The 7,561-nt window shown below is 38.1% G+C and overlaps 1 long non-coding RNA gene across 1 annotated transcript in view; it reads left to right on the top strand.

The window, feature by feature from the left end:
• The first annotated feature begins 1,276 nt into the window (after positions 1-1,276).
• Positions 1,277-7,561, top strand: part of LOC135301949 (uncharacterized) — a 29,643-nt gene continuing 23,358 nt past the window's right edge. The window contains exon 1 of the long non-coding RNA XR_010363687.1: positions 1,277-1,453. This is a non-coding gene — a long non-coding RNA (uncharacterized LOC135301949). The remainder of the gene's footprint in view (positions 1,454-7,561) is intronic.

Here is a 7,561-nt window from a genome sequence, read left to right as displayed (position 1 = left end):
CTGCTCCCCTATTTGCAGCTGTTCTAGATGGCATCAGTGGGTGGCAGAATCTATCCTGTTGAGCCACAGGCACACAGGGCCAGAATTTGCTTGCACATCTCTCAGAGGACCAGGTTTTGCCTGTGTACAGTTATTGTTACATGATTTTTAAATAGCTCCATTTTCATAGCAGTTCAACTGTGTTGGCTTCATTGGAGCTATTCCCTGAAAAAACAGATGATGAAAGCTGTTTTTGTTTCTCACTGCTAAGGTAATATGACCTATTAGATTGAGCCACATGGCATGCTTTTCTTTGCAGCGCAGCCATTTTTTAGGGTCACCTAATTTTCCTATGTTACCTACTTGTTTGCTGTCTCTTGCTCTCCCTCACTTGCACCAGTCTTCCTGTTTTTTAATATAAAAGACCAATTAAATTTACCAGCTTAAAGTAACACTTTTGCTTGTGAGGACTGACTATTTTAATGGAGACCTTTGCAATGATGAAGTGCTCCATAAAAGTTGTACCAGCACATCTGGTAGATAGAATTTATGAAGGAGTCAGAAAAGACAGGGCTGAGAGGACTGAGGAGAAGGAACTGCATATGCTGGCTTTGCTACCAAGGGTAACATTATAAAAACATAATTCTATTATTTCACAATTTTAAACATGTTCTGCCCATTAGTCTCATAACACCTCTGATTGTTTGTAGTATAATGACCTTCATGTGTTAAAATTAATATTTTAACCATTAAAATTGATCTTCGTCCCTATCATGTCCTTATGATTCAAAATAGAAGCATTACCCTGTTATCTTGTAGATAAATCACTTGCAAGGGGTCGGAGCCCAGGATGTCTCTCTGACGGTCCTGGATGATCCAAGCCCCAGCCAGGGGGCTTTGAAGCCCTGGCAGGGGTGTCAGAGACCCTGGCATGTAGCCAAAGACCCCTGCAGCTTTGAGTTCGACCCATGGAACAAATTACCACCTTTGTATGAAGAACTAAAGGTCACAAAAGTTTAGATAGCGTAACAGTAGTAGTTATAGGGTGAAAAATGGAATTTTGAAGATTTTTACTATAGGGGTCTAGGAGGCAAGATGAAGGAATTTGGGCGTTGTCCTGTTCTTCTTCCTAGCCTCCATATTCTTGGTGATGGTGGCACTTTGGGATTGGTGTAGAGTAGAAAGTCACTGTCTAACATAGGTGATAGGTATTAGAACATAACTGTAAATATCGAAGATAGAGTTTGCAGTATAAAAGACAACACCGGCCCCGTGGAAGGGCAGCGTGCCTCAGACCGACCTGCAGAACAGACCTTGGCAGGCCAGACAGAAAATGTTTTAGATAAGAAATAATAAACAACCTTGAGAACGACAGCTGAAGACTTCTGACTCCTTCTTCAACAGCTGGGTTGGGGAAAAGAGACTTTTAATACAACTCAGGGTCATCTTGACCAGAGGAGATCCCGAGAGCAAGGTACCTTTATTAAGGAATTAGTGTAATTAGGACAAAATAAGTCCTTTTGTGTGACTTTTAGTTTGATAATACATGGTTAATTTAGCTCATAAGAGATATTTCATATTAAGCTTCCTTATTATGATATTTTAATCATCCTGAATAGTGAAGTAAAACTTTAATGTAACAGGATATCAACATTTCTAAGGTATGAGGAAGATTGCTATCGTCTGACTGCCAAATATTTCTGTGTTAAGAATAATATTTCTCTAATGCTAGGTGATTTCACAGAGAGGTTGAGAAAAATTTCTGTTTGATTGCAAAGTATTAAAACATTTATATATTGTGCATGAAATAACTTGAAGATAGCTGTCATGTACTTTGCCAATAAACATTAATAACTTCTATTAACATAGTTGTACCCATCTCAGCAATTAATAGGAGATGATCTCCTTTTCTTCTTCTCACTCATCTTTTGCATTTGCCTTAGTAACTCAGCAGTGATCAGGGGTGAAAGGAAAATTCCTAAAGTTAATATGAAATGCATTAAAAAAATTAAAAAAGAGATTTTAGGAACCAGGATTCCAAAAGACGTGCTAGAAAGTCTTATGGGAAGTTATGAAATAAAGGAAGAAACTGGAAGCAAACATTAAGGTGTGTTAGATTCTGATTGGTTGTTTTGCAGTCACTTCAAGTTCTCAAAAGAAGAAAAGTCAAGGAAGACTTGAGATAAATACCATAAAACTCATAGTTCTGGATTCAGTCCTAAAAAAGAATTCAGGTTGCTTCATTCATTGCCAAGTTGGAGCTTTTCAAAACCACCAGTGAGTACCCAATGTAACAAGTTGCCTAAAAATTCTGTCATGCCAGAACATTACAAAGATTGTCTAGGATAATTTTTTAAAACTCTTTTTGGCACATATTTTCCAAACTTTTCTCTACACTTATTTAGACCAGGAGTTTCCTTAAATAATTGAAATATATTTGAAACCTGTAAATCTCAGCTCCAAAATATTTGGTTTCCATAAGGGAAACATTGCAAGAAACCATTTTTGCACACTTAGAATGGCAAGTATTACTATCTAACTTTTTAATAGTTGGTAGTTTGTAAAGACTGAGTTTTTAGTCATTTAAATTATCAGTTTCCACCTTTTTATTAATTTTGTCAGTTTTACTCAGTTCTTACAGATAATTTTCAGAGTAGGCTAGGAGTCTTTCTCAGTCTACTATTCCTGCCTTGAAAATTACAAGATGTTCTGAGGATTCCTTACAAAAGATTTTCAAAGAAAGAGATTCTCAAAGAGATCCTAGAATATAGGCCTAAATTTGATGAAAATAATATAAAGTTAGCAGTTGCAGTTCTAGTCTCTAACATTAAATTAATTTGTAATCCTGGGCTTCATCAGATTCTGTTGCCAGTGTGGCCTGTTAGCAAGATATTTCAGGACTCAAGACTGTCTTGAGATCTCATTTTCCTTCTGTAGCATTGAGTGTGTGTCATTTAGCACTGATGAAATTCAGTGTCATAATTAGTTACAGGTTATATATGGTCTGAACACCTTTTTTCTTTCTTTCATGGAATGAAAAGCATTAATTGAATTAATGAAAAATGTATTTATCATTAATTCACATGACCAGTAAGTCATGTGAATTAATGAAAAGTGCTTCAGTATAGCTATTGGCTAAATTACTCCTTTTTAAACAAAAATAAACAACCAGCTTTGTTGAATGAATTGATGAATTTTCACTGCAAATCTGAGAAAATATCTTATAGGTTTGTTTGTTTTAGATTAGCTGTTCAAAATTCTTTCAGGCTTTTGTTAAATCTCTATGGAAGAGCTGGAGAAACAGACTGTAGTATTGAAGATGAGCACAGAATTTTTAGTATTTTTAAATATCTCATCAGTTTCAGTAAACACTAAATAAATAGTGTGGTGTGTTTCTATGATCCAATTAGTGAGAAATGTATCTGCCTGAATTAAGGTTCAGACAAGGCCATGTGTCCAAGCCAATAGTACACATTTTATTTAAAAGTAAGTGTGAGGTAGAGAGATAGAAAGAAATAGAAAAGACAGGAAGGGGAGAGAGAGAAAAAGAGAGAGATCAAGCAGAAGGTAGTCAACACCCATTAGTCCCCAAGTTGTTAAAAGCTTTTTACTACTCACACATTTTAGCTAACAAAGGATTTAATGTTCATTGACTACACAGTTCTCTTATTGTATTGGTTAAATAAGTTACACACTTCTAATGCTGATTAGTCCCATGCTAAGTCATTTCTTTTGGGTTAGTGGCTTTTTGAGTTGGTGGGTTGTGAGTCAGTGCTTGTAATCTCTCTCTGCCAGAATTGCATTTTACCCAGTCCGAACTGATTTCTGCACAGTTTCTGGGTTGCCTTTTCTTGTGGCCCATAAATTTTGTATTCTCTGCATCCATTTTCAGTGATACATTCTGGTTCCCCAGCTTTGTTTCTCTCCCCTGGCTTTGCTAACCCCCAGTAGGTCTGAGATGACATCTGGACCACCTTTATCTTATCTCAAAGAAATCTTATCCCATCATGGTGGTTTAACTTCAGACCAAGTTCCCGGTATTCACAGAGGCAAATTTGGGGAGGGGTTTCAGGGCTCACAGATGCCATCTCTCCCACAGATCTTTTTTTGGCTGCTGATATGCATATGAACACGGTCTCACGTCTGCCAAGACTGGGGTTAGTGCCCTACAGTCACTTATCTCCTGGCAAAGTCTTTCTGCAGCTTGGGGCAGGTAATGTGCTCTTTAAGCCCTTACACATGTCTTTGTAGAAGCTTGTAAATAAGGTGTTTTAATACAAGTTTGTTTAGTTTCATTTTAGTCCCTTTTAAAAGAATTTTTAACCCCCTGCCAGGAATAGGTGGTAAATTGCAAGGTACAAACTCCACATTAATAGCAAAATGATGATTAGAAATATTTACTTTAGTGGTTAAATAGAGAAACTTGAGAGCAACTGCATCTCTAAATAAATAAAATACTGTGGGACTGCTGCCATCTTCTGGGATGTGAGACAAAGACACTTCTACACAAATAATTTGACTTGCAAGACCAGAAGAGACTTAGCTTTTTAGCTATAGAATGATCAAAATTATTGAGGGTTGGCTCAGTGGCACATGGCTTTCTGTAAATACCATAATCCAATTCCCCACCATTCACATAATTGACTTCTAAACAGTGGGTTAACATCATTCTGTAAGTACAGCAAAATTGTACTCATGTAATTTAAACTGTGGGGAAGCTGCTTGTAAGCACTTGTTGCACTCTACATCTGAGATGTTTCTCAGAGTAATTGCCTTGGAGAAGAGTAATTTTTTTTTCATTTATATCACTCTGATTGAAGTGGCTTCTCATGGTTCATGGCTAGGCTTCACTGAAGTACTGTGATAATGCAAACATATAATTCAGTAGATGTGTGTGTGATGCATGTTGTAATAGCTTTATTGCACACTTCAGCCTTTTTCTGCTTTGTGAAGGGCTCCAAATAGAATGACAGGATGATTCATTTACTCATTTTCTTTCATACTCACTGTTCATTCCATGTGCTTGTTTATCCTGTAAATTAGTTGTGAAGAGAGAACATATTAATTTGATAACCAGCAAGAAAAGTATGACTGATTGTTATGAACAACAACAAAGAATTATTTTTTGTCTCCTCAGGTGAGCATGATTCATTATCAGGAGGCAAGTATAAAGATGTTGCCTAACACCAGGGTTATTAGGGACAGGTAATATTTCAGAACCTCAAAAAATAAATACAATAAGAACCCTTAGTTCTCCTTGGAAGGTATATAACTCTCTTTTAAAAGCAAACTACAGATTCTGCCTCACCTAAAGGTCCTCTACAGCCACCTACTAGAATAAGATGTTTCATGCATATACCTGGTCTTGAAAGGCATCAACATTTATGCCCACTTTCTTAAATATTAGCCTGAAGCGTAGATAAACCTGGAATGTTTTCATCAGCTTTGCCAGTTTCTTCAGGGTTTTTTTTAATCTGTACTTCAGGTTGGATGCTTTACAATCAAAAGTTTTGATTGACTCTTGTTTTTTTTTTGTTTTTTTTTTTTTTTACAACACATGCAAATGGACAAAATATTGCCTCGTCAAAACTCTACCTATTGTGTGTGTGTGGTAAGAGAAAGACTAGCCACAGAACAGCAGGATATACGGGAACTAGGATGGCCTTTGGAACAGGGCTACCAAATGCAAATTGTGTAATGCTTGGCAGCTTGCCTTGGGTTTATCTTCACTTTTAATACTTACTATCAGTCTTGTTTCTCCAGTCCCTGACTGTTCCTATAAGAAACTGCTTCTGCACTCTCATTGCCTCCAAGTTGTAAAAATGAAACTGTGCTCTTGGTGCAGACAAAAGTATCTACCTGTGGGGTCAGCTGAAATAACCCTAGTCTTGAAGAAGTCCCCTATGCTGAAGTGGGAGAGCTGAGGAAAGTTGTTACTTTCTCCCACTCCCTATCAAAATCTCTATACTTCTAGAATATTGACAAGGTTAATCACTGTACAACTTTATAAAACAACACACAAAAATAAGCTAAAGGCCATATATCAGGATAGTAAAAAAATCAACAGCTATATAGTTCTATCAATAGCTACACAACCTTAATCACATCAAAGTTTTAATCACATAAAATTTCATATAATAACATGCAAAGATAAGATAGAGTCTATATGTTCCCATCACCCACATGTTTCTGCTGTCTACCTTGCGTTGGTAATTCTACCTGCTCTAAAGCATCAAGCACTCCTGGGGATAAGCTCCTGGAAGATAACAAGGAGGGATAACCTTCAATACATCAAAATGTGGTGCCAACAGCACAATTCAGCAATTCCAATAATGGCCTGATCCAATTAATTGTACTTAGCAATTTTTGTAAGTCAGTCAATATTTGTACAAAATGCGGAATAGTCACCATCTGCAGTTCAGCACTTTGGTCTCAGATTTCCATTCCCCAAGACTTCCAGGGAGCATGTTGCTGTACACCATTGAGTCAAACAATCACATCCCCTCAAATGTAATGGTACTGAGATTGCATGAAGAGAGATTGTAGCTACCTGCCCATCAGGATTAACAAGACTCAGAGGTACTGTGTGGAAGGGGCTGACTGCTGTTCTGTGAGCTCAGAAGAGTTGATTGGACAAGAGGATGATAAGAGTTGTGTTTACCCCTGAAAGGAACTCTACCAAGGTCATTGACATGGAAACCAAGAAGAAGAAAAGATAACTGAGGGAGCCTGCAGTTGGACTTTAGCTGAAAACAGTGGTGGAGACTGCTCTGTGCCAATGAGCACTGCGTTGATTTGTTGTGACCAGTGAATAAGTATAAACTTTTTGGAAAGGTATAAAAGACAGCATGCTGTTAAAATAAACAGAGAAGCCTTCTGAAATGCATGGTGTTCTTCTGTGTGTCATGACCATCTCAACAGTGACATCTGGTGATCCTGACATAAATGCAATTGATCTGTGGGGTCCACATCTGGAGACAGGACCCAGCGTAGATTTGAGAAAAGCAGCAGGGATGCTGCTAGTCCAGACCAGACTGATTTTAACACCTGGGATACAGGTGAGCCTCTGGGGACATTATGGGGAACAACCTGTTCCCTATATCCTTCACCTACCTTTGAATAACAGACTGTTTTGTCTACTTGTAAGGCTTTTGAAGAGAAAAGATGTTGAGACTACTCATTATGCTCTTCATAGTATGCTAATGTGGACCAGGTCTCAAGATTTCGAAACTGAATGGCTTTTTAGTGTGAGAGTGTAGAAAGAAGCTGGGGACAGACTTTGCAATGTGCTGTCAGAGAGGGAAAAGACAGCCTGCTGGGCTGGCTACTACCTGGAGACTGCTCTATGAGACTTTGAAAGACAGGAGAATGGAGCAGGACAGGAGAGAGCAGAGAGAAGGAGGAGAGTTGGAGCAAAAATAATTGATGTTAAGCCTGTGCATCCCTTCCCTGTGCAGCAGTTAGCTGACTTAAGTGCTAAGTCAAAATATGCTACTCCTGTACAGCAGTTAGCTGGAATGAGTTTAAAAGAGCAGCAAACTGAACTGCCTGCCCCTCCACCTTCCCCCAGCCCACACAAACA

Source organism: Passer domesticus, chromosome 1 (genome assembly GCF_036417665.1).
Source record: "Passer domesticus isolate bPasDom1 chromosome 1, bPasDom1.hap1, whole genome shotgun sequence".
Classification (NCBI taxonomy): Eukaryota; Metazoa; Chordata; class Aves; order Passeriformes; family Passeridae; genus Passer; species Passer domesticus.
The sequence above is the reverse complement of the archived record's forward strand: the minus strand, read 5'-3'. Positions and strand labels throughout refer to the sequence as shown.